This window comes from Chamaea fasciata, unplaced genomic scaffold (genome assembly GCF_029207755.1).
Source record: "Chamaea fasciata isolate MVZ Bird 193981 ecotype frontalis unplaced genomic scaffold, bChaFas1.0.hap1 SCAF_6, whole genome shotgun sequence".
In the NCBI taxonomy this organism is placed as follows: Eukaryota; Metazoa; Chordata; class Aves; order Passeriformes; family Sylviidae; genus Chamaea; species Chamaea fasciata.
The window spans coordinates 62,712,350-62,739,026 of record NW_027094091.1 but is presented as its reverse complement, the minus strand read 5'-3'; the positions used below and the strand labels follow the sequence as shown (position 1 = coordinate 62,739,026).

The following is a 26,677-nucleotide window of genomic DNA, read 5'->3' as shown; positions in this document are numbered from 1 at the left end:
TCAACTTGAAACCTCTCCTCCTCTCAGGTGATTTCAACCAGGCTTCTTCCACATGGCCCACATTCTAATTTCAGCTGTTATAGTGTTGCTCAGGAAAAAAAAAAAAAAAAAAAAAAAAAAAAAAAAAAAAAAAAAAAACAAAAAACAAACCTCAAAGTATTCCTGAAAGGGAATAAGAAACAGATCTGTAGAAATTGTGGAAGGTAGAACAGTACTTTGCAGCTCAGGATTGATTCATCTTTGGTTTGCAACATGTCTCTGCAGGAAATGTGAGAAAATATACCTAACTGAGCCTGAGTTAATAACTTCTTTTCTGTTTTTGTTTCTTGTTAGGTTTTTTGTTTGTTTTTTTCTGTTTTGTTTGTTTGTGGTTTTTAAATTGTTTTTGTTTTTTAGGGGGGGTCTTCTTTGGATTTTGTTTTCAGACAGGTTTCCATTTTCCTGTCCTAGGTGGCAAAATGAGAAAGGATAGCTGGAGGATAGAAGTAAACACACTGTTCAAGACGGGAAGAATATAATGGAGTACTGTTCTGGCTAAAGAACTGCTGTTTTGTTGACAGCAAGTATTACTCTCTTTGAAAACACTGACTAGTAAGATAACAAAAATAGAATTCTTTGGACTAGCTCCTATTTAGATGTTGTGTCCCACTTTTTTCTAAGTGCTTCACAGGGAATCCCAGACTTTCCTGCAGGGGAAGGAATGTCAGTTTTCTTTCACCTGCGCTTGGTTTACTGAGCTCTTGACCCAGCAGTTCACTACAGTATCCTGCAGCACAGCAACTCATGTTTTGCACATTCAGGCACCACACTGCAGTGTTTTTCAGGTTTGTTTCTGCCACTGGGTGGAATAAGTAAGGAGTAAGATTTAATTAGTAATTATGAAAAAAGATAAATTGAAGCCTTATGGACTTAGCACATCGATGTGTGTTTTTCAACAGGTTGCACAAAAAAGCATCACTGAACATTGGGTGGAGATGGGAGAACTACACACAAAGCAGGGAGGAAATATCTGGTACTCTGAGAGGACTGAGGAAAATTTCAGCAAAGGAGATGGGTGAGGAAGGCTGCCAGGACTCCCTGAAAGAAGTGGCAATGGAAAGACTGCATGCAAAGGATTTGAAGAGGGAGAAATGCAGAGGGAGTGATCATTGGTGTGTGCAGACAAGCTGGCAAAAGGAAGTAAAACCCCTGTACCTCCCAATAGGTCGTTTATGTTTACCAAAAGGCTGTGACCCTCAATTACTTTCTATGTGCATATGCCAATGACGTGATTGGTTTACTTTTCCAAAATGGATATATAATCATGCATGGAATTTAGGGCTCTACATTCCTTACAAGTGGGGTTTTTTTTTTGATTCTGAAGTGTAATTAGATCCAACCAATATTCAGGTATAAATCCCCTTTTAATATTTGTACATTCATTTGTGGAATCAGTGGATGCAGCAGGCTTTTATCCAAAGGCAAAGTAACATTATTAAAAAGACTAAGCTGCCATATCCTGGAAGGACTGTTTGAAACCACAGAAAACTAAATAAGCTTCACTGTTTATTTATTGAGGTCAAACCTGCAGGCATGAAAACTGTATTAAATTGCATCCTTAATTTTTAATTTCCCTACTATCTTTCAATACATTAAAAGTCTTTCTTTTTAAATCTATATTTTTCTGGAACAACAATCATATATGTATATAGTAAAAGAGTACACTTAAATGTTAAAATATTTTAAACTTTCAAAAATTTGGCCAGGAAACAATTTTAAAAAATATAAACATAAAAACCTTAACAAACAAGCAAGGTTTCTGCGACAAAACAAAATTTGTGCAAACCACTTTTGGTTCACATCTCATGAAGAGATTTATATGCTTTAAAGTGCAAAAAGATGAACAAAGCAATATAGTTCAGTTCTGAAAATGTCCTTTCTTTTGTGACTTGCTCCAACAGTAAAAGAAATACCTTTCTTTTTACCTTTTAGACAAGTTCTTGTCACCTGCACTCCATCTTGCATCAAGAAAAGAAAATGACTGGAGTGCAGCAGGCAGAAAAGCAAATGCTTTTTCTGTTTTCACTGCAGTGTATTGCACAAAATTTCTTGGGTCTCTTTCATTGCTAAAGGAATTGACGTAGAGATTGTGACAACACTGCAGCCTTTTTTTTTCTCCCATCAAGGACATTGGAGTTACCAAACAAAAGATTTGAGATTATAACTGTCTGAAGAAGAAAATGAAACCCTTACAGAGCAGCAGATGCAACAGCATTATATATTCCAAGTGTACGCTGTGCTGTGCATGGCCAGCTGTAACAGGAAAACTGCTTATTTTAACGTTACACACTGGTCTTTGGTGCTGTGTCATTGCATAACAACATCTGCCTTTCCTCCTCTCTCTGCACTACTTGCTGCAGCCACCTCATATGCCTACTTCCTGACATTCTCTGCTCTCTGTAAGAAGCTTTTGCTGAGGGAATGTGCATAGTTTTCTGTTTGTTTACATGCACTAAACACTTCACAAGCACAGTTACCCCTGAGCACAATTCAATTTTCTCAAACAACCTTAGTACTTGAGCTACTAGTTACTGTAGAGATCATTTTCACTGCTTATTGGGGGGGAATGAATAAATAAATAAATAAATAAATAAATAAATAAACAAAAACCAACAATTTATATTAAACCATAGTATTTTGAGTAAGTGTTACAATGGGGAAAACTCTACGTATGAAAGCATGTGGGAGGGAGAGAGTTTATCCATTGCTTTCTATAGTCATAAGGAAATGATTCTGCTATCTTTTTTCTGCTGTAGTGATACACAGCAGAGAACATTATTCACAACCCAGCACAGCCTTGAAACAACTGGTATTTATAAATTCTAATTTTGTCCATGCCTGGATAAGTGCAGCAGAAATTTTCTGCCATATTATGATCTTAAATAGGAGTTTGAGCCAAGCCTTATCTAAATAAGATGAAGAATGCCACACATTCATTTTGTCTCAAATTTTCAAATCATCTTATTCATGATAACACTTTTAAAAAAAAATATTCTCATATATAGATCCTGTAACCTAGGAAGTAAGTATTACAAAAAGCTTCACTATTAAAAAATGGGATTATTAGCCCTCCACACTTAAAAAAAGACCCTTTTCATTATATTTGCACCATGCATCAGGCTGGATTATGATTATAATGTTTGAAAATATTATGCTGCCCAATTTAATCTCTGAAATTACTTCTGTCAGATGAAAACCTGTCTGTTAAGGGATATTAGAGCAGCCCTGGCCCAGGACTTCCTCCTTTGCCCAGCCTCTGGAGCCTAGTGCAGGGCAGTCCCAGGTTTGGGACATCACAGATGCTGATTTCCCACTTGCAGGTTCAACCCATAGCAAAGCTGAACAAGGACCCAGCAGCTAAGATTTGTTCATAGCCACTCCCCTCCAGTGGATGACACCCAGTTCTTGCAGTGCTCGCAGGTGGATAGGCAGTGAGATATGCAGAGACCTGGTTAGGATTAACAAAAGATGGGACAGACTGTGGTGACCAGGCACGAGGCTTACTCCATAAGCATAGTGACAGGCCCCTTCTCCCCACTCCCTTCCCTTGCCTTTTCCCTCATCAGTTTGCCTAGTCCTACTGAGGTCCTCCCCATTTTGAACCCTCAGGTTTTCCTGGTTTTCAGATTCTGTGCTGCCTAGGGGTGTAGTTCTGAGCCTCATATTAAATTCTAGTCAGCTCCCTTCACAGAGTAGGAAGACAAAACAAATCCTTTTCCTGCTGGAGACCAAAGACAACTTTCAAGCCCAAAAGTAAAAAAAACAGTAGACTCAAGGGAAGAACAAGAAGGATGAAACCTCGCAACCTGAAGCTGTAATTGGAAAATTAAACCCCAATATGCAAATGGCCCAAAGCTTTTAAAAATGTAATACTTCGTGACCAGTCAGCCATTTTGTGACCATTCTTAGTCCACCTTGGGTGTAGCCCTGGTCAGGCCCTGTCCTGCCCAAGGCGGATCCTGGAGGCCATTCAATAAACATCTACTTTATTCTCTAGTTCTGTCCAGTCTCTTTTTCAGGTCAGCCTTCCCAAGGCATCAACAGCCCAACAATTAGTATGACTGAGGCTTGTTTCGTGGCTTTGTCTCTACTTTACTCCATCAAGTTTGTGTCACTTTGTCTATGGCTTAACTCTTTTTCCTTATTATACCATTTGACGAGGCCCTCAATAAGATAATCTTAGTGAAATAAATGTTTCCACATACCACGTGTGGCAAAGGAGCTAAAGGTCTGTCATGTGCTTGTGCTGACACTGTCTGCTGGAATCCATACATCACAATGGAAGATGTCCTTCACCTCAACTGTAAAGAAATAAAAATTTGATCCTGGAAAGGGACACAAAGATAAATGGTATGTACGTGAAGAAATCCTGTGAAAGAGAAAGGAAAGGAGCAGGGAATTGATGGGTGAGAACTGAGGTAGTCTGTAGGGGAAGAAAGCACATTCAGACTAAGGAGAAGCAGGAAATGATGAAGTCAGTATGAAATAAGCTGTAACCTTCTCATTACAGTGAGAATCCCTCCAGATTCCCAAGTGAAACTCCAATGTCCTCCATCATCAGGAAAGATATGTGAATTCATCCAAAAATCTACACTTTATGACTGCCAAGTATGGATACACTCAGAGAATGAAGCTGGCAGCTCGACATCTGCTCTAATAGTTCAAACATCAGAGGCCTGGTTTAGGGATTTAAAGACTCCAGTAGTGTTGATGAGATGGTTGTGAGATATGAGGGAATATTTTTATGTTCTCTGTTTGAATATATGTCCAAAATGTATAGCTTACACAGTTATTTGATATTAATATGTGTCAATAAACACAAATATAATAAAGTTTTCTTTCCCAATCATACATTAAGCTTACTCAAAGATTGGCAGAAAATTTATTTTAAAGTGACATGAAAACTGAGATAATGTCCCCAACTAAAATTTAATCTCCTTGCCTGTATCTGCTATTAAACCACTTGCTGTTGTCAACTGATATCCCATTCTTAACTTCAGAGAATCACTCTTATTCCCATTATCTTATTCTACTTTGCATATTCACATATATCTTTATGCCATCTATTTACTTTTTGTTGAATATATTGGAAAGAGAAGAAAGAGCTTCAGGAGTGAAAAAAGGCAGCTGTATCTGCACTGTAGACCTGGATTAGGTGTTAGCCTCCTCCATGGCATCCCTGAGAAAAAGTTTTATTACAAATTTTGTAAAAAAAAGTAATTGACTTTTTAAAGGCTAGTTTTTATATTTGTTTTGGAGGTTTTTCCACTACAGATCTCAAGTCAGATTCATAACTATTTAGAAGAAATAGAGAATTCAGCAGGGTCCATGTCCTGAGTTTGTTCTGAATTACACTGAGCACACAGAAGAATAAGAGGTTACAGACACCCCAAATTGGACACCCAAATATACTTAAGCTTAATTTCTCTGCATGGCCATTACCTATCTGTGAAATGAAGATAATAAAATCCCTTAACCTTATGAGAATTTTGAGAATATAAAGTAATGTCTGACATTATATTAATGAGTTCCATTTAGACAACAGCATAGAAAAATCAATAATTTCTGCTTAAAGAGTGGTGTCTGAATAGTTTGAAGCCAATAAGGCATGTCTGCACACTGAACAAGGTCAAGAGAACAAAACACTGAATACCTCGGATTAAGGAACTACCATCTCTGACTAATGGAGCCAGGGATCCCATATTTAAAAAAATATATTCTGTGTGATGTAATCAAAGACCATTATAATGCACATGTCCAAGCAAGCCAAACAAAGGCTGCACAGGGAATTTTAATTTTAGTGTTTTCTAATTGTAATGATTGACTTTGTGACCTTAATTTTTTAATATCATTTTCTGGATATAATAATAATAACAACAATAACAATAACAATAATGATAATAATAACAATAATAATAACAATAATAATAACAATAATAATAATAATAATAATAATAATAATAATAATAATAATAATAATAATAATAATAATAGTAATAATAATAATAGGAAGAGAGATATTAAAGAATTATGCAAGATTTTAATTTGTGACCTGAAAGGCAAGGGGCCCCAGACAAGGAAAAAGAGAGTCTTGAATCTGGTTGACATTTCAGAGACATTATGAGGCAGTACTATTTCTGTGAGAAGACATGCAAAGGGACAACTGTAACACAAAGAGCTTTTCAGTCTTCTGATTTTTGAGTGTATATGACAATGACATATGACATATATAATATTTTTTCTTCCCAACCACATCACGTTTGGTCAGACTCCTGATGCTCCATTTGAAAGTAAACAAAGTTTACCCACACCCCACAGCTTCCTACAAACAACGTGCTTTTCAACAAGGATTTTCCTGAGCAGGAATAATTGTAGTTCATCACCAGTTTTTGTTATCTTTTTTTAATAACGGCACATAGCTTTTGCTTGTGTCTTAGAGTGCTCCTCAGTATCTGATAACTGGATCTTACAGAGGAGCATTCAAGAATTCATGACTAGTATCAGAATTTCTAATATGTTGTAGATGTTTTTGTATCACTACAAAAATGTGATCTCATTGCAAACAAATGGAGGTAAAAAGGGGATCAGCTCATTTTTTAGTGGCAGTTATATTTCCAGTAACATAGAAAGTGAAAACATCTTAGTTTTAAATTTTGTTATACTTTTCAAGAAAACAAATTATTATTTTGTGGGACAAAAAAAATTAAAGGCACAGTTATTCTACTCTGTGGTGCTTAAAATTCAGATGGAGCTTTAAACAGAAGCAGATATTTAACAAAGGAGTCTCAAAGCTGTTTCTCAAATGTTCCTGGTATTTACAATACTTTCTATATTCCTAGAACCTTCAAATGCCAACAGCATACTGTTTTTGTCACTTGTTTCAGAACAGTACTTCATAAATTAACTAAAGATCAAGCTTAATGCTGGTTCCTGGCACACCACTGCGAGCTCCAGACAAACTGAGCAGATCATATAGCTCAGAAAACAAAAGGCTGTGGCACATCTGTTCTCCAAGCACAGTCAGCACACGACTGACTGCGTGAAGAGTTGTGTCAAGACCAACACAGTGGTGCTGCACACTACATGAAAAGAAGCCTGTAGTGCTTTCTGAGGCACAAAATATACTCAAAACTTCTCTATTCCCTGCCCTGCATCCCCCACCCTCCTGCTGTTCCAATAACCAACATGTTTCATCCTTTATGAATTCTCCACACTAAAATATGTGCAGATTCTTGCACAGTGAATCCATCCTCAGCAGCAAGACAGAAGGGTTGGGACAAACAGTCCAGAATGAAAGCTGCCTACCTGTTTGATCTGGCAGATGGAGAACCCAGATTTGGACTGGGATGAACTCAGTCCAGCCAGGAAAAAATCCAACTCCAAGAAGCATCTAAAGCATAATGTCCACACCTGAATTATCTTCATTTTACAATGTGTCCCCTAACAGCTCTGTACCCCCAGAATAATAATGAAAAAATTATTCAGAGGTCAGAAAATTCCCTAAAGGATCTGACAGAATACGCTGAAGAGAAAACTGTATTTGAACATCCACACCTCTCCTGGTTCTAGAGGCTAGGAAAAGAGGACTTGGGAAATATCCTAAATATTACAGAAATTATACAGGGGACATAAAGACCCCTATGTAACCATACACCTACCTGTATCAATGTAGACACAAATTTAGGTTTTGGGGCTTTGAACAAAATTAATATCCAAGAGACATCTTGAATCTCCTCCAAGTAGTTAAAAACTACTAAGACGTTTAATGTTTCTCTTCCAGGAAAAAAAGCAGATGCAGATTTCAAACTTCAACAGTCATGAGCAGTTTAGAAAGTTCCTGTAAAATATAACAATTGTGACAGTGAAATCCTTAACAGTCACATGCTCAAGTAAAACATCATACTGTGATAAAAACCCAAAACTCTTCTTATTTTGACTCCTGCTAAAAAAGTTCCATGCTGATCCACATGAGATACATAGAGAAGAAGATAATGCAGGAATTGCTAAGGATAGCTGAACTGCAATTAGATTCAGTGTGATTCCGTAGATCATATTGAGTGATTTTGACATTATACTGCGTGGAAGAAAATAACAGAAGACTTAAGATGCTGTTAATTAATCTCTTAACCTAATCTGATTCTGTTTGTGAGTCGTGTGAACAAGGTGGAAAAAGGCTGGACTAAAAGCCAGAGCATTTAGAGAGATAATCCTGGTTTTGTTAATAATTCCTGAAGAGCCCTAAGCCGTTCTCTTAATCTTTTTACAACTCAGTCTTCCCATCACTTAAAAGATACCAGAATACTAACTCACCTGCTTTTTACACCTTCAATATGGCTTTGAAAACATAATGTTACAAAGTAAGTACTACATATTTCCTTTCAAATTTCTCTACTCTTTCCTGTTCAGGAATAAATTTTTTTTTCATGATGATAAAAATTATGTGACAACAGAACTTGTTCTCTGTAAATAACTGAAGACTCTAGAACACCTGGTTTTATTTAAGTGAAATCAAGAAGCAGTTCACATCAAAGTCATATCATATAGTTTGTAAGTTAAATATTAATGCAATTAAAACTATCAAGAAAGTAAGTGGAATTCAGTTTTCAGAGGTTTTTAAAGCCACAACCACACAACATACTGCAGGCAGTTTTAAATCTTGGGGTGACTATCAGAATAGCAATGTGAAATGCTACTCAGTCTTCAAACACAAACTTTGCCTCTCCTCATTTATTTCTTGCACTCTGCTCTTTGAGAGAAAGATTTCTTTATAATGATATGATGCAGAAATTTTGCAATGACTGATGATTAATTCAAATTCTATTAATTAGGAACACAATCATGTAGTTTGAAGACCAGCTAAAAGGATGTAGTGCTAAAACCTGAAAAAGGGGAAAAGGTCATGCCATTTCTGTGAGGATTTCAGAATCCGGTTTAATATTTAAAGTCCTGTAATAAGAAATGAAAAGCATATTTGTGAGATTTATAATTGACAACAGACTGCAAAGCTCTGTAATCATTACTGAAGATGAAAAAACTGCATAAAAGAGATCTAGTCACATCGGAAACCTGGGGAGAGAGAGAAATGTGAATTTCTTGTGAGATGGTGCACCTACAGAATATTCCCCAATTCCAGGAAAACATATTCTAAAAATAGTGATTTATTAAATGTCAGATGTGATTTGAATAAGATTGGATCGAAATACTACTAGTTGCTTCAATTTGCTTTTTCTCACATTTATCACTCTGACGCATTCACAAAAGTTTATTTTAGCAGAAACCAATAGGTAAATCTATCCTTAAAAAATCAACCAATCAACAACAAACCAATATTTTAAAATATAAAACAAACCAAACCAATAATCTCCATCAAATGTCCTTTGTTATGGTTCCAGCATTCAAACTTGGTTATAGAACCAAGATCAGGGTGGCAAAATCACCTTGATTGTGCCTTTCATACCTATGATCATCATCTTCTCCAGGAATGATATGTAACTCGCTCACTGCTTACACAATCCACTCAATTATACTTATGTCAAAATTCATCAACAAACATAATGAAATGATTATATTATTAGAATTTAATTTTGCACTTATTAGACACAATTTATTATAACAAAAAAAAACCCCCATACTACTTTATCAAAAGTATAATTCCTCATTTTCCTGGTTCTAGTAAATAAAGGTACTATATACTTTTTTAAATTGTACATGTTATTCAATTTATTTATTTGTAGACAATTGTTTAGATATCTATTTCTTTTACTAAAGATAAAACTTAACACGGTCACTAAGTAAATTTATTGTCATCTCTGAAAACAACAATGGGATCCAAATTAGAAATGCAAATGATCAAAACTAACTTGATGAAGGCTGTATATTTTCTAAGGTCTTATATGCACAATAAAATCAGATTGTGTATATTGGGCTGACAAGCCCAAAAGGAGGTCTTCAGAGTCTTGCTCTAAATGTATCTTTTGCATCCTGTGGGAATCTACAGCTTAAATAATGGTGTAAAACACTGGTAACAGCATAATACAGTGTGGCATGTTGGTCTTTTCACTCAATTGTATGCTTTAAATCTGGTTCCCATTTTGAAGACCTTTTAAAGATCATTTCATTATCAAAACACTAGATAAGCAACAATCAATTGCATATTTTGTGTTTACTTTTGACCAGAGTTTTGGACTTTATTGACAGAATTTTGTTTTCTCTTTAGCAAAGCAGGTAATCAATTAAAGCATTTGTTGCTTAACAGCAACAAAACCGACTGTTTTCCAGCTTAATTGTTGAAATGTCAGAGAAACATTTGAAAGAAATTATCTGAATTGTTATTTGATAAAGGGTGCTGGGAGATTAATGCAATGTCAAGGCAAGGCAATAAGCTACATGCTGTCGATTGGTTTTCTCAGTACCTTAGAAGAATTTTGACCTTTCTAAGCCTAAAACTTAGAAGAATTATTGCATTGTTTTTTATCAATTTATTAAATCAAAAAGAAACCCATTTTTTATTAAGTATACTTAACTTTGATATAGCAAACATCAAAGAAGAGAGGAAAAATTGATTTCATTGTCATAAAACTTTCATTTCAGAATCTGCACCGTATTTAAGATCCTTTCACATTATACACCCATAAGATAGTTTCAAAAGCAGTTTTTTCTTCAGTATTTTTTTGGTTTTTAGAAGAAAGCCTTTTCCTTATTTATCCTTCTTCCAGTGAAATAAATATATCCTCAAGTTACTATTTCATTCATTTTTGCTGCTGTAAAATTATCCTTTCACCTACTGTTTCATCAGATGTTACTTATCTCAAGATAGATAATTTGTTAGGAAAAAAATAATCAGGAAGAGAATACTGCTAGCACAGCACTGTTATAAGTCCCCACCTGAAGAGCTGCGAAATTTATTATAAAAACAGGTAGACTGCAAAAAGCAATCTTCAGTTTTATCCCAACATCTTTAATTTATATGCAGAATATTTGCAACTTCTTATAGTTATAATGCTTTTTATGGTAACTACCAGAAGTATCAGCATTTGGATACATAAGGGATTGCACCTGATTGGATGTGCTGGACACATCAGAAATGGCTTTCAGAAATTGAAGTATTCAATGAATTGATATATATATATATACATATATATATATATACACATATATATATATATTCTATACCTGATACCATTGTTGTCCACAATTGTCAAATCACTCACTAGTAGGAAGTCTGCTATATTTATGCAGAGCTTCAGATTTGATTTTTTCTGTAAAATCAAATGTAAATTTCTGAATACATTGATTCAGTAATGAAACTATATTATTTACTTAGTCTTTAAAATGCAGATTTAATGTCTGGGTTGTACTCGATTCAATGACTTTGTATAAATGTTTTTTTTCCATCTGAATGGATACAACTACAATAAGAATGCCACTTATAGGAATATTTCCTAAATCAATTATAAAATATTTCATTGCAATTTATTTTGTGCAATATTATTTTGTACAGCTTTAAATCAAAATATATATAGATCCATCAAAGGCACATCTTAAAGAAACAAGGCCGGTTTATTACTTTTCACTAGATTAGGAAGATGACATTAGGGAAAAGCCAAGTCCCTGTCTCCTGAAGTATTTCAGTGGCAGTTTTAAACAATTTTTGACAACTGATCTACCAAGGATAACTTTCATTAAAGGCAGCAAGCCCAGTAGTTTTCCTGTTTGAGCTCTTCCCAACACCATTTCAGCCTTTTACAGACCCAGTAACTCAAAACTGGATAAACCTCCACATCACAAACAGGACTGGAGTGTAACACCTGCCTTTAAGACTGTGACACAAACTCTCACTTCATAAGGAGACCATTTTATCTCATTAATGAGATGTCTACTACCCAGACCCCCAGCATTTAAATGGGTTTAGGGGTTCTTTATCCAAGGTGGTTGGTTAATAACAGATCCTACAGATTACATCACCTAAAAAATACAGCAGTTTAGTCTTCTGTTAGTCTAGGAAGAGAAAAGGGCACTGTGATTTAAAGGATTAAGGGCTGAACACAGGTTAACTCAAAATCCTGGTTCTAAGGCTTTTTATGAGAAATTGTGTTACATTCTTTCAATTTTTTCCATGTGATTATAATTTTGCCAAAAGGACACTCTTGAATAACCAGCACTATGAATCCTCTTTTATCTCTGGCTTCCTGAAAAAATTGCTATGAACTTCTGGAAAAAAAACCAAGTAGATACCATGTAATGATGCCTTTACAACATCACTTTTTTACATTTACAACAGTACTTCCTCCTCAGTAATTTAGCATAGTAACTGAAACCTTGATGTTCATCAAATTCTGTGGTAAAGATTTTCATGTTAGTCCAACTACATCAACACTCACATACCATTAAGCAACTAGACAAACTATTGAAAACACTTTAATCATCAGCAACGTGAGGCTTTTTCTAAAGCCTCGGCTGTTACAATAAGGATGTCTGTCTTGAAAAAGCTTTTAGTAGTCACAATTCTGCAGAAATATCTCAAAATATTGGACAAATGAATCTCATGCATTTCCTATACAGCATTATAAAGCAAGTTAATAACCTTGGATGTCCAAAATCATGACTACTTTTTAATGCCTGATTTCAACAATACCCTGTATTGATCATCTATTATTACCAAAGGCCAAATAATCAAATAAACCCCACAAAAGTGAAAGGATCTTTGTTGAAGGAAAGAGTGATTGTTTTAAGCAGGGATTATACAGATTCATTTCAATGCTTTGTCTAGAAATTCATGGCATTTCTTGAACAGCCAAAAAAGACACTGTTAAAAAAAAAAATCACTCAAATCATTTATAAAGCATCTACTTCTTTTATCTAAAAGTATAACATGGGAAGTTACCTTTGCTTATAGTACAGTAAGTTTAACTTGATTTCTTCTAGATATTCCTCGCTAGCTCTTAGTCATAACAGGTTTTTTTCTTCCTAGGTGCTGATAAGGAGTTTAATTATCTTCATAAATTATATTATCTTGACAGCATTCTAATCACCGTGTGATTCCTTTAAGCAAAAAGAGGTTTTTTCCATTTTTCTGGAAGCTCTCCTGTTATTTTTTTCAAGATAATCAGTCAGCCTCTGACACTGTTTCAACCATACTTTGGAAACCTTTGAATCAATTTTATCTCATTTAGCCCATTCAAACCACAATTTGTTCAAGTATCCAAATCCATCTTTCTTTAGTCTGATAGAAAATATTTGTGGTTTACAGTGATTGTATTACTTATATTGACAATGTCCAACGGCATACACTGGACAAGCCTTGAACGAAAACATTTGTTATTTTGTTGCCATTATTTTTCAAAGAGCTTTTCTAGACCACTTAGCAGCAGACAGCACTTTCCCGAGTTTCCCTTTTACTGCTAATGCACTCATAGCATTATTTATTATCTTTTGTGTGCCCTGGTAGGTTATTTAATTTTGTGCTTTGGCCTTTCTCTGACTTACTCCATGCATTCTCTTATAGAGAATTCCAATAGCAAGAAGAATTTTATTATTTCTATAGACTCTCCTTGAATTTTGGCAGTAGCAGATGGAGTACTTGTAGATGAGGTGGGACAGGAATGTTGGCGTCACATGAAAAGGGGAGATTTTTTCAAACCCTTCGTGTTTGGTTTGTCTATCAGTGCCCCAGGAAAGCCAAACCCCTTGTCCCCAACCAGTCTGTCAGCATCCCACTGTGGGGACCTTTCAGTGAATATTCCAGAGGGTTAGAGAGCAGTTGGACTGGCTGCTTGAGGGACACATGCCAACAGCATAAAGGAGATGCCCTCCCAGGTCTCCATAGCTGAGTAAGCTCCTGCTGATGGCAAGTGCCAGGACCATTGAAGGACTCACACTAACTTGGTTTTATATTACATTTTATGTTTAGGTGGAGCTTGCATGACTCCAGTCATCCATCATGTTCAGTGGGGGGGGTAGCTCAGAGGTGGGTAATGTCAGTATTACACCTGAGGCAGCCTTTGGGATGGAGGTGTGCACAGTGTTACAGCTGCGGTCTCTGTTTAGAAGAATTATTGAATGGTTGCTGGTTCAGCAACAAGACATTTTTTTCCCCTTGGCTGGCAGCTGTTAAGAGTCTCATCAGCTGCAGGGCACCATTGAATTCCCTTTCTTGCAAGGATTTTTACGGAGCGAGGCTGTGGTGTCTCCACTCTGCTCCACCTCCTTTTAGTTCTTCCCCTTAGCATGTGTTGTGTGTGGGAAGAGGGACATGCTGACCAAGTACCAACCAGGGAGCAGCAACTGCATTTCACCCAGAGAGTTTCACCCTCTAACTTCCTTACTATTTGAACACAATGTCATGGTCAATGTGAGCATAATTTCCTGGTTTTCTCCAATTTTACCCCTAACCATTTTCCTACACTGTATTTGCTCTATAGGTGACAAAAAATTCTCTTACCTTCTGAAACAAGATAGTTGTATTTGAGCTACTTACTGCAAATGGCCACTGGCCCATGCCAAACACAAACCTCTGCATGGCCACTGTGGCAATGGCCACTGGCACAGGATGTAACTATGGCAGGAATAGCAATTTAGCAGACTTGGGTTTGCTCAGATCACCCTACACCGGTGTTCTGGACTCTTTATTAGTGCAGAAATAGGAATATTTATTATTTCAGTATTTAACATGAAGAAAATCATAAGATCCCAAAAGCCTTTCTTTTTTTTTTTAACTTATTGCTAACTTTCAACACCTTGCAAGATAGCCAAAGGACCACTCTGAAGGTCTCTGCATATTAACAAATCTGCGCTATAGAATTGTGGGATTTCTGCGGCTTTTTGTTTAAAACCAAGGCTGAATGGCCAATCTATCATTTCCAGGTTCAATTTACAAAATAATTTATTTTATACATTGAGACCATGGAAACTATTTACCTTTGGTGTCTTAAACTCCACATCCTAAGGAACATTTTAAGGTAAAGAAAAAAGAAAATGCACATCTATATTCAAACAATTGCTTAATACTGAGAAATGTAGCACCATTCTTGTTTGCTTCCTTTTCTATATCCATAGAACAGCAAACTCATAATCATCCTTAGACTTCCAAAAGAATTGTATAAGAGCAGAATGATTTAAAAATATACCATGTATATATGGCATATATAGCGTAATGCAGTTCATAAAAAGTTTGATTTTCATCGTTATTTAACTCACAGACAAATAGAAACCAGCCCTGGACTTCAGCCTTAGTGGGGAAAAAAGCATACAAAGAAAAACTAGGGGGAAAAAAAAAAAAAAAAGAAAAAGAAAAGAAAAGAAAATCCAACTGCCAAAATCTAATTTAAAAGTTACGCTGAAGGAAGTGGCTAGACATAGATCAGACTCCATGGTGCCCATGGTCTCCACTGTCCCTGAATGGATCATTGTAGCTCTTCTTCAATTTTAGAATAGACTGCTACAGCCGGGAGGAACCTACAGTGATCATCTGGTCCAGCTGCCAGCAACTGAGACACTCATGCATCTTTAGGTGCTCTAAAAATTCACCAGTTGTCAAAGTTTCCTCCCAGCAAACCTCCATGATTCACATCTCCACCACTGTTCATATGGATAATGTGGCTTTATCCTGCTGATATTGCTGAGCAGCCTGATATCCACCTCATGGCTAAGGCTCAAGAAAGCTTCAAAACCAAGTTACCTTTAACTACAGTGAGGAGAGTATATTTAATGTTTTTCATCCCCGTCTCCTTCTCCACTCCCTCTTCTTCTCTAACAGTTGGAATTTAAATGCCTGTTCAAAATCAACCTCCAAGGAATGCTCAAACCTAGCAACCAGGAAGATTTTTAATTTGTTTTGCTATTTCCAAGTAGAAAATAAAGAAAAAACAATTCCTTGCTTTAAGGATTAAACAAAAGAATTTTGCTGAGGTTATTGTTAAAGTGGCATAAGCCCCTTTTTGTCTGCTCAAGAATGAACTTTGTCTCTGGAGAGTGCCTTCTCCTTAGTTATCTTCAAAGGCTCTCCAGTGAGCTCCTTGACTTGAATTCTACTCAAGTTTCCTGTGTAGTGGATTAGGACAGTATGGGCTCCAAATATACATTTTAGGAAATTGTTGGGCACCTAAATTTAAATTTTATAGTGCAGTGTTTCATTGTCATTGTCCTTTGTACAGAACTAGTCCACAGCATCTAAATACTTGATTTGCACAGATATAGGTTTGTAAATGGAAAAAAGTGTACTCTCTATCTTTATCTGTAAAATTTTGCTCTGCTTCAATGGAAGTAAGCCTGAGATAAAGGAAGTCACTATAGAAAATAAAAAGGAATTGAAGCATGTGCCCCAAGTGCTTTAAGAAAGGCAGACGAATTGCTAAAGGAAAAGAACTTACATTAAAGAAAAGAAGTTCCCACAACTGAGGGGAAGGAGAAAAGAAAAGGATGCAAATGAGATTGAAAATGGTGTTAATTATGCCTACCATCATAAATGGCAATTTAAAAAAGCAGAAACGCTAGATGCAATATAGTTGGTGTAAGTTGTTAGTTTAGCAGAAACTGCAGCACATCCCATCATCCAGGAACAATTACCAGCTGCTGCCATCAGGGAAATAATCCTTTTTTTCACTATGCTACTGTACAAAACCTATGTCCAAAACAACCAGCTGTGATCCCGAGGGTGACTGAGGCTCAGAATACATAAGTTCCATGTTATTGTTCTTTCTCAGTGCTCTACAGTCAGAATCCAATCCTGTCTTTTCCTTTCCCTGATACCTTTCCCACACATTTCTTCCCTAAACTCATGGTTCACCCCATCTGCCTTACTGTCACATACATTTTATTCTGTGTGTAATATTTTGGACTGATTTCTAAGAATTACGCACAAGGGAAATTAAACCAAACAGATATATTTTGGAAGTTTTTCTAGGTTTGGGGTTTTTTTTGTGGTTTTTTGTTTGTTTGTTTTTATTCGGTTGTGGTTTTGTTGGTTTGTTTTGGGGTTTGTTTTTTTTTTTTTGTTTTGTTTTGTTTTGTTTTTTTGGTTTTTGTTTTGTTTTGTTTTGTTTTTGTCAGGAAGAGTATATATCTAGTGACTGGAAAGATGATAAATGGAGAGGGAAGACTGTGGAAGAGGATAATCCACTTCCTGGAGCTGACATGGACCTTAATAAGAATAAAAACCGCATTTTCACTGAGTTTTAATGAGCAAAAATCCTTTTGAGGACTATAATCTATGATGGTATTTTAACCATTACTCAGCAAGATATAGAAGAGTATAACAACACAGGGCAGGATCCCACTGATATAATCAGCAACATTAATACCATATTGATTTGATGCTAAACACAATTAGGAGGGGAGATTTTCATGAGGCTGCTTTTTTCTTTGTTATTGTTCACTTAATAATCTCATCTTTGATAGGAATCTTTACTCCTACAGATTTTGTGTCTCTGCTGCTGAATGGGAATCTGACTTTTAGACACACATGCAGCTGCTTCCATTTTGATTTAATGCAGACAAACCTAATACAGTTAAAAAGTAGGCTGCCAGCAGCCCGTTCAGATCAATTTATGATCTCATATGACATTATCTGGAAGAAGATAAATTTGTATTCTTTCGTGAAATCTACTTTTTAAGACTGGTAGTTTATTTTTTATGCATCTCTCTATATTTAAACAGATACATAGTAGGCTAGTAGACAATGGCTGCCAAAGAGTTTTTACATTGGGGTGATTGCATTTGAAGATTTATTCAAAATGTGACATACTGCATCAGGTAGGCATAAATACAAAAGAAAAAAAAATCAATAAAGAATTTCCCCCCGAAAAAAGTCACTCAAAAGAATAAGCTTGAGAAGAATACTGTTTAAAACAGGCAAGTATATTTTTTGAATTAATATAATTCAACTTTGATCAGGAATTATACCTGCTGCTTGTTTACATTTCATTAGTTATAAAGGTTAAGGATGTTTATGTATAATAATGCTATAACAAGTAACAGCCACAACATGCAGACGAAAAGAAAAATATCATAAATAAATGCAAAGAGTCTAAAAAGTGAAATACATACAAAAACTATGCAAAGTTTTTAGAAATAAAGAAATTTGTAAGAGAGAAGTAGGTTGACTGTCCAGGGACCTTTAAGTACAATGAAATCACCAAGATATTAAACTCTGAATTTCAGACTACCAAGAATCAGCCTGCTCCTAAAAAGCAATTTAGAGTATTCTGATTGCTCTGAAATTATTTAGTCAGACAGCCTGGGGTTTTGAGAGCATAGCCGTGGGCTTGGGCAGTGTTGTAACGCTGGCTATATTGTGTCTGCAGACCCTTCACAGTCCCTTCTGCCAAAGAATTTCTCAACCAGCTACAAACTGTTCACCCGAAAAACCTACAACCCATTTCCATTTCTATCATGGATTTCCTCTATGGCTGACTGTGGAATGCTTGGTGTACTGGGTGAGAGCTAATGACAGAAAATGGGAACATTTCACAGTTGCCAGGTTCAGGAGCATCCTGGGAGGTTTTGTATTTTGTATCCCTGGGAGGTGGGATGGTATTGACTTGTTGACCCTCTGTCATTATCATTCTGCCTGGCTCTCAGAAAGAAACTCTCTTGGAGGCCACAGGTCACTATGAGGTGAGGAGGTGAGGAAATTTGAGTGTGCTGGTCCTGCAGCCTTTCCTCACAACCTCAAGGCCATATTTCAATGCATACTTTATGGAGCAGTTCCCAGCTATTTGTTGGCCTAAGCTACTTATTTTTACCCAGTGCATCATATCTTCACTGCACTGACAGAGGGACATCATAAATGGGATATGCTGACTGAAAAAGAAAAAGAAAAAAAAAAAAAAAAAAAAAAAAAAAAAAAAAAAAAAAAAAGTTTGATGGAAAAAAGCCCCAAAACATTTTCTCCGTTTTGTTTTAAACTTAGAACATGTTCATGTTTAACCACACAAAACGATGTGCCAGCTCACACAGGGTTAGAATGAGTTGTTTACAGGGCAGGATTGAAAAAAGAGCAAACCTAAGAGACCTTAAGCTATCCAAAGACCCACTGCCACAAGAAAAGCCTGTGTATCTCCAGTGCCTGTTTTCCTCAGATTTCCTCTGGAGAAAATGTCACATTAATAGGCAAATGATAATGCTGAGAAACAAAATGGGGTTTGTTTGACAGGTTGGAAATGGAATGGAAAATTTCACTTGGAAGGAACTTACCAGGATAACCTGACCAATTCAGGGCTGTCCAAAAGTTAAAGCATATCAGTAAAGGCATTGTCCAAACACTGTAATGACAGTTATCACTGTTCCAACAATATGAATCCATAAATATTTGAAATGCAAGTATGAAACAAGGAATGGCCAAACGCCAGAAGTTTTCCAGAAAAATTAAGAGGATTAAACACTCCTCAGATGCACCAAAATGGAATTAACATCCACTTTAAGGCTTGCAAACCTAATGCTGGATCTATGGAAGAATTCTGGTCAGGGTTCTGGGTTAGGGTTTGGGTTAGCATTCGGGTTGAGCCCTCAGGGTTAGAGTTAAGCTCAGGTTTAGGGTTGGGGTTAGGGTTCGGACCCCCTTTTTCCTCCTCCTCCTGTTCTGTTGGTGTCTAAAAGGGATTTCTGTACCACATGAGCTGAACATAGGTTCCAACCCTGTTGCATCCACTCTGCTTCAATTAAATCCTAATTCCAGCTCGTAGTGTGGTGCTCAATTAGGCTGGAAAGACATTATTGCTTAAAATCTAAATCTAATAGTCTAAATCCCTCCAGGTGAGATGATATTTTTAAAGCGTAATTTTTTCTTCTTTCCTTTAACCACCATTACATTTTCTCTTTCAACTACTGCAAGACCTTTCATACCAGACAAGTAATAATAGGCAAAAATTTTACTCTTAATGGTTTAGATTTTCTAAGCACACTTTATAAATTACAACTGAAAAAATACATTTTTTGTAAACTTACCAAATTCAAAAGATTTTTTTAAAAAAATATTTTCTGAGTTAGCTAACTATACCATTTTACATGTTCCTGACAAAAATCAGAGCTAACTTTCAATCTTCTTATGACTTAAGTCCACAAAGGGCTGAGGTTTTTCCAGGGAAACATCTGTGTAATGCAGGGAGTCTCCCATCTTTGTTTCAGCTGTTCTTTCTGATTCTTTTGCAAGACAACATAATGATTTTTTTCCCTTTTTCCTTCTATCTCCATTCTTTTTAGGGTTGTTTGAAGTAACCAAATTTTACAGGAAAGGAAGAACTTTTTAGAACGCAATTACGCAATTGTATGCACACAGAAAAAGTCCCTTTGTGGATGATTGTTTACCTAAAAAGAGATGGAGATTTCCAATGAGCCCCAAGGATCTGTTTTCTATGGCAAGGCATAGTCTCTCATAAGTCATGTCTCACATCATGACATACAGATCCATGGCCTGGCAGGCATTAGAAACTGAATAAATATTTGCCAAATATTTTCCAGGACATGGGAAATAACTGATTGCTATCAGAACACATCTGCCTGTCTTGTATTGCATTCAGAAAAAAAGTAATTTCTATAGTATTTTACTTGAAATTAATATTGGCTTTTTTGCAATGCACTAAATGTTTTCATTTTATTGCATTTACTGTAAGGAAAACTGCGGAGTTCAAAAGGTTATTAATGGAATACACTAGAAGCGTTTTGAACTGTAAATTTTTCCAGAAACTCTAAAAACCAAGAAGAGGGAATAATAATAATTGCAGAAGTATGACTAAATGTGTATTTTAATGGCTTGTTCTCTGCAATTAGAAACCCTCAGTTTACACATATAAGGATACTCAACTATGTGCAGAATCATTAACTTCTATGAAACTTTCTCTGTTGAAAATGTAATTGGGAGATCAAGGACTGCTTGGTGTAGGGTGGGGCTACTTGGGAAATTCTTTATCCTAGAGGATTAAAATGAGAGCTAATAATCCTATTGCTTGCTCAGTAAACAGTTACTTAGAATTTCTACTTGCTTTTCTCCAAACCACCATCCAGTTTTAAGCAATTAATTACGCATTATCTTGATTAGATTAATTAAAGTGAGGATAAAATTATACTTTCACTAGAGTGGGTCATTTGAAAGGAATTTGCCAATTCCCCATTTTACTCACTTTTTTAAAAGGCAGCTGCTGTTTTCACTTTTCCTTGTTCCACAATTTTGACTATGTTGCATTTCATTAGGGTCTTTTTGAAAAAGCTGACATTTTTCACATCGTAAATAGTTCTAAGAGTTTACGCTTCCAATCCATAACGAGACAGAGGATTACATTTCCTCACAAACCCAATAATGTTTTCACTAGAGAAGAAACTCCTGAGTAATGACAAAATGTTCTCCTAACTTGAAATACCTCATGTTTGCCACCATATAATAGCACCCCACTACTTGTTGCTGTGAATTGTTGGTTGATTCTTCTTGACTCGGTGGTTTGGGCAGCTGAGTATTTCCTGGGAAAAGGTAAAAAAAAAGTAGAGACCTTTCAGATGCTGGGCATCTGGACTTGTATTGAAAAAACTCTTTCACCTCTTTCAGAGCAGCTGCTTGAATAAAACCCAGAATCAGGTGTCCCATAGTCCAGAATGTCCTGTTTCAACAGGAAATAGCTACTTACAACTGAATGATAAAATTGAAAGAGCTTCACTTCATCTCCGGCACAGATTAGCAATAGTTTTAAACTAGATAAAAATAAAGGTGACAGGAAAATATTTTGTGCACAGCTCTACCGATCATTCTTTTTTCTTTTTTTTGTAGAGATTACAAAGTAGAAGTTCATGAGTTGTCTATGCTACCATAGTTCAGATCTTCAGATTACACAGAGACTTAAGATACATGTCTTTACTAAATAAAAGTAATTTTCTATCACTTCTCATTTCCTCACTGGTATTTTATGTGCTGTTCTTGGTCTTGCAGTCCTACTTAATTTTACAGAGTTATGATACATACCAGACATGACTTTTACCCTCTTCTGTGTTTAGAAAAGTTTACTCATTTAAAACTAAAATCTCAAAGAATTTTCAAAATATAAATGGAGTTCTGATGCTTACCTCACCAATTAAATTAACTATTTCTCTCGGTGAATTTGAGTTATACTTCACATTTCCACAAATATTTTGCATCTGACTGCTTTTAAGGGTTGCCTTAGGCAGTCTCAAGTTATTTTCAGTCTTCTTTCATTCTTCTGATTTTGAAGTCTCACTAGTTCTTTTTTTTTTTTCTTTTCCTGTGTTTTTCTTTTGGATTTATAATTTTGAGCACTGGCCACAGAAGCAAACTTATTTTTCTTTGCTTTCTGTGAAGTGCTTTGATGAGTTCCCCATCCTATCTCTGGTTGGCATACTATGTTAAATAGTCTTTCTGTCTTCATATTAAGAGATTATAATGTATTTCTTAATTTGGTATGATACACACTCTATGCTTTGAAGCTTGTAGTACACAGAATTTATCACCCTGATTTATCTTCTTCCAAAGGGGTACAATCCTGTTGAGGACAGACAGCAGCAAAATATTTTCAGTGATGTTTTTCCTCTTACCACAAAGCTTTCTTCCAAAACCAGACCCTAGCAAGGAAAATTTTCATGGTGCTCACGCAGAACTTCAGTGGCCACATGGGGAGGCAAGCCCAGGAAGATCCTGCCAGTGCTGACACGCCAATTCCCACTGGCCCCTGTTCCACTGGGAACAGCAACCACCTCATGTTTGCAGCTCTGCCCTGAAGCACAGAGCTGCAGTGACAGTTCAGCTGGGTTGGTGACTGCTTGTTTTAATTTATCCGCTAAAAAGGAAGTGACAAACAAAGATAGATATAGATAGAGATGATATAGATATAGATGATATAGATATAGATTTTTTTTTTCTTTTTTTAATCCTACCCAACCCACTTGCATGTTGAGGCACTGGTACCATCTCTCATCAATGTTCAACACAGTCTCTTCTGTCTGGGGTTGCCTTCCCTTCCCCTAGCTCCAGAAGTGCTCTTAAAACAGCACCCACTTTCTCTCTCCAGTTTCTCTTAGTTACTGGCATTGTCTCTACTGCAGAGTAAAATTTCTTGGAAAAGAACAGAAAACTCCACCTGATCAAATAGAACAACAGAATCTAATACTCTTCTCAGTCACATCTACATTTTTACAAATTATGTCATCAACCATCAACCAATTTTAGTGCATTTCATACAACCTAGGGCAAAAACATACCTTTAATTGCTGCTAAGGGTCTTCATGGCTGATAGTTCTAAAATACAAGTATTTAGGAAGTAGAATAGCATGCACATGACATAAAAATAGCCAAGTTTCATTTAGATATAAATGGAGAAAAACCATTTCAACAGGTTTAAAATATTTTTAAGTTGGTAATTTTTCAAATCTTTTAATCTGAGATACTTTCACAACACAGCCTGGAACCTTTTGGATAATTCAGAGGAGTTTAAGTCATACTATAAAATATCCATATTTACAAATGCATTATTAAAAACTTCTAAGTGAAGTAATTTTTCCTGCAATATTATAATTCTGAATGAGTAACGGCCATTTTTGATATTTATCAAATGCTAGAATTAAGCAGTGAGTCAGTGTTTTACAAACATATATTAAACAAGGACGCTTACCTACTGCTTTCTTTTTAATCCTTCTCTCAGTACAAGAATATAAAAAGACTGCACACCTTTCCAGCTAATGAAAAGAAAAAAAAGAAAAAGACAAAGAAAAAAAAAAAAAAAAAAGGGAAAAAAAAAAAAAAAGGAAAAAAAAAAGCAAGACGTCAATTCTTACTTGGTGATAAAATAAATGACAAGAAAATAATTAAAACATCCTTCTTACCATGTAAAGCTTGTGAACACACACAGGGCTTTCTCTTACTAAGTGGTTCTGGAGAGAAAAAGGAATTGCTGTTCATAACTGGCTCTTAGCCAGTTTAAGCAATTATGTTTATATATGATTCACATCAGTTTTAACTAAGTATTTACATAGACAGGTTACTGTAGTGTTCTTTTATTAGGTAGACAGTGCTTATCAAACTTCTAAACTTTTATCTTGGGGGCAAAACACATAGTTCCTTGAGACTTAGTGTGCTATGAATTCAGCTACCACAGTGGATTTATTCAAGGAAGCAGCATAGAGCTGACTTCTCCAGCTCACTGCAAGACTGAAACTGATAGATGCCTCAAGCACATCCTCCAGATCTGGCATAGCCTTATCTCAGGAGGGCTTTGAGCCTCTTTTAATCTCCTGAGGTTTTAATTTTATCCTATAAAATATTTTTAAAATGTTAAAAGAATCAAGTTATTGTTATGCTCCAAATTCCATAGGCAAAATTATTTTCAGAAATCCAGCGAGAAGTTTATTTTCCAGTCTGCTGAAGCATTTTCTCTAAGAAATTCTCTACTTCAAGACTTTTGGTAACCTATATCATAAATGATTACATGTTTGTCTCCATCTTCATGCCACCAAGCCGTGATTACTGGTAAAAATTCTAAAGATGCAATGGAGATTTATAGCTATTTCTTTTTTCCTGCAAATGATGCAAACATAATTATTTGAAAATTTCTAGATAAGAATATGGATTCTGATGGTATTCTATTCATATGTTAGCACCTGCAAGGAATTTTCTGGCACGAATATCTTTCTATTACTCTGTTAAAATCCTTGAAGACAAAATAATGCTCTGGGATTCCTGAATGCCTTCAGACGTTGGAAGAGAAAATAAGAATTAGAAAAGACTTCATTATTAAAATTGCCTTTTATATAGTTCTAAAATAACTCCTTAATACGCAGTTTTATATTTGAGGACACATTGAGGGCAATGGAGCTTTCAGAGACTAATTACAAGATTGGTCTAGTTTAAAGATTGTTCAATCTCTGCCAGTTTTGTAACATATGTCCCGAAACACCTCAGGATTCAACCCCATTGTCACAGTCACTTGAATCTCCTTTAAAGGTTCTCCAGTTACTGTCATATTTCAAGGACAAAATAGCTGAAAGTTGTTGAAGAAAAAGATTTTCAAAAAATTCAATGCTGTTGTGGAGTTTGTGTAATCCCCAAAATTTTCTAAATTTATAAAAAGCTACATTTTAAAAAAATTTCTATTTTCACAATTTAGCACATCTTCAAGAACTATTTTGTAAAACAAAAAATCATATTTTCTCTTCTATGGTGGTTGATAGACCTCTTTCTTTAATTCCTGGGGGAAGGGTATCAGACATATTTTAATACTGCTTATGATGACCCCATTATTGATATAAACAATATCTTGCTGACTGATCTACATTACATTAGGCAGCATCATTTTATAATGTCTTCAAGAAATGACATTCAGAAAATCTACTCAAGCCTACAGTTGTATCTTTCAGGAATTTACAACCATTTTCCTTTCTAACAAAGGAAAGGGCTGAAGAACAGGTCTAGACAGAAGGTGAAATATCTTTAACCCGCAGATTTTGCAGAAGAGTTTTACTGTAGCTAAAATAAAAATGTCATGCTTGGAGGGCTATTAAATTTATTAACAAAGCACACTGCTTAGGTGACACAGACATAGAATCCCTAAGACATCTTTAAGACTCCAGGATTGTAGCTAATGCTAATAAAACAGGAGTGAAGTCTCTGATGAAATTTTTTTTAAACATTAAATTGATAGACTGAGAAGAAATATCCTTATATCCTTGATTAGTTCTCTGATTCACTTGTGTTTGTATAGAGCAGAGAAAGCAGAAAATTTGGGTATTTTGAGGAAGCTTCAGGGTTCTAGTTTTGTGACAAATTTTCGTGTAAAGTAGTATTTAGTAAAATAGTAAAATAGCTGATTCCTCTGTAGCTTGTCTCAATTTTGTGTGTGACACAACAGTAAGACAGACAACTGTCCCTTTAAAAACAATTTCAGTGTTATTAGAATATCATATAATGAGGTTGTTACACATCTGTTCAATATTCTCTCTTAAAATACAGATTTGCCATCATCTCCATTCTCCATAAACAGAGCTGCACATAAAATGGTGTAAAGGTTAACTACATTTCCTTACATTATTCCACTGCACTGCAGCAGCCACTGGGGTGCCCAGGACATTTAAACACACCTTCTTATTTGGCTCTTGAGAATACCCAAATCCCATCAAAGAAGCAGGCTGTAAAGAAATTCACAGAACAATGAACTAGCTTTGCTATTTAGAAAGGTGAAGATATTAAGAGCACTTATACATTGCAATGACATAAAATCCATATGATGGAGAGTGAAATGACCATAAGCCAGCTAGATATGTGGTTTAGTGGTAGCACAATGCAGTGCCTAATGGGGAGCACCAAACATACTGCCAAGGAGGCCACCGATCCCTAAGGAGGAAAATAGAGCACTAATGGGAATCCAAAATCTTGCTGACTGAAGCTGTGTCATTGACATGCTCAGGGAGAAATCAGTCTATTTTTAAAACCAACAATAAGCATAGGAGCTATGATGGAGGGCTTTTGAGGTACCAATGGTAAAAAAAGAAGTTTTAAAAAATGGGATGTCTGTTACTCTCCAAAGTAAATGTGTACTTTACTGTAGTGGGAATATTTGTATTTAGAAAATTTGCATATTAATAGTGGTGATTAGAATTGAAATGGTCTTCATTTGGATAACACCATTTAAAATCTTTCCCACAGAGCTTGCAA

At 35.8% G+C, this 26,677-nt stretch overlaps 1 long non-coding RNA gene across 4 annotated transcripts; it reads right to left on the bottom strand.

Moving 5' to 3' along the window:
- Positions 1-4,284: 4,284 nt before the first annotated feature.
- Positions 4,285-26,136, bottom strand: LOC136290722 (uncharacterized). Of its 4 annotated transcripts, none has more exons than XR_010721335.1 (4): positions 26,050-26,136; positions 23,643-23,706; positions 7,698-7,876; positions 4,285-4,364 (listed from the first exon to the last, which is right to left on the bottom strand). It is a non-coding gene; the product is annotated as an uncharacterized lncRNA (long non-coding RNA). The 4 variants fall into 4 exon arrangements; XR_010721336.1 differs by having other exon boundaries at positions 4,288-4,340; XR_010721334.1 differs by lacking the exons at positions 4,285-4,364; positions 7,698-7,876; positions 26,050-26,136 and adding exons at positions 19,919-21,486; positions 23,233-23,269; positions 23,854-23,890.
- Between the last annotated feature and the right edge of the window lie 541 nt (positions 26,137-26,677).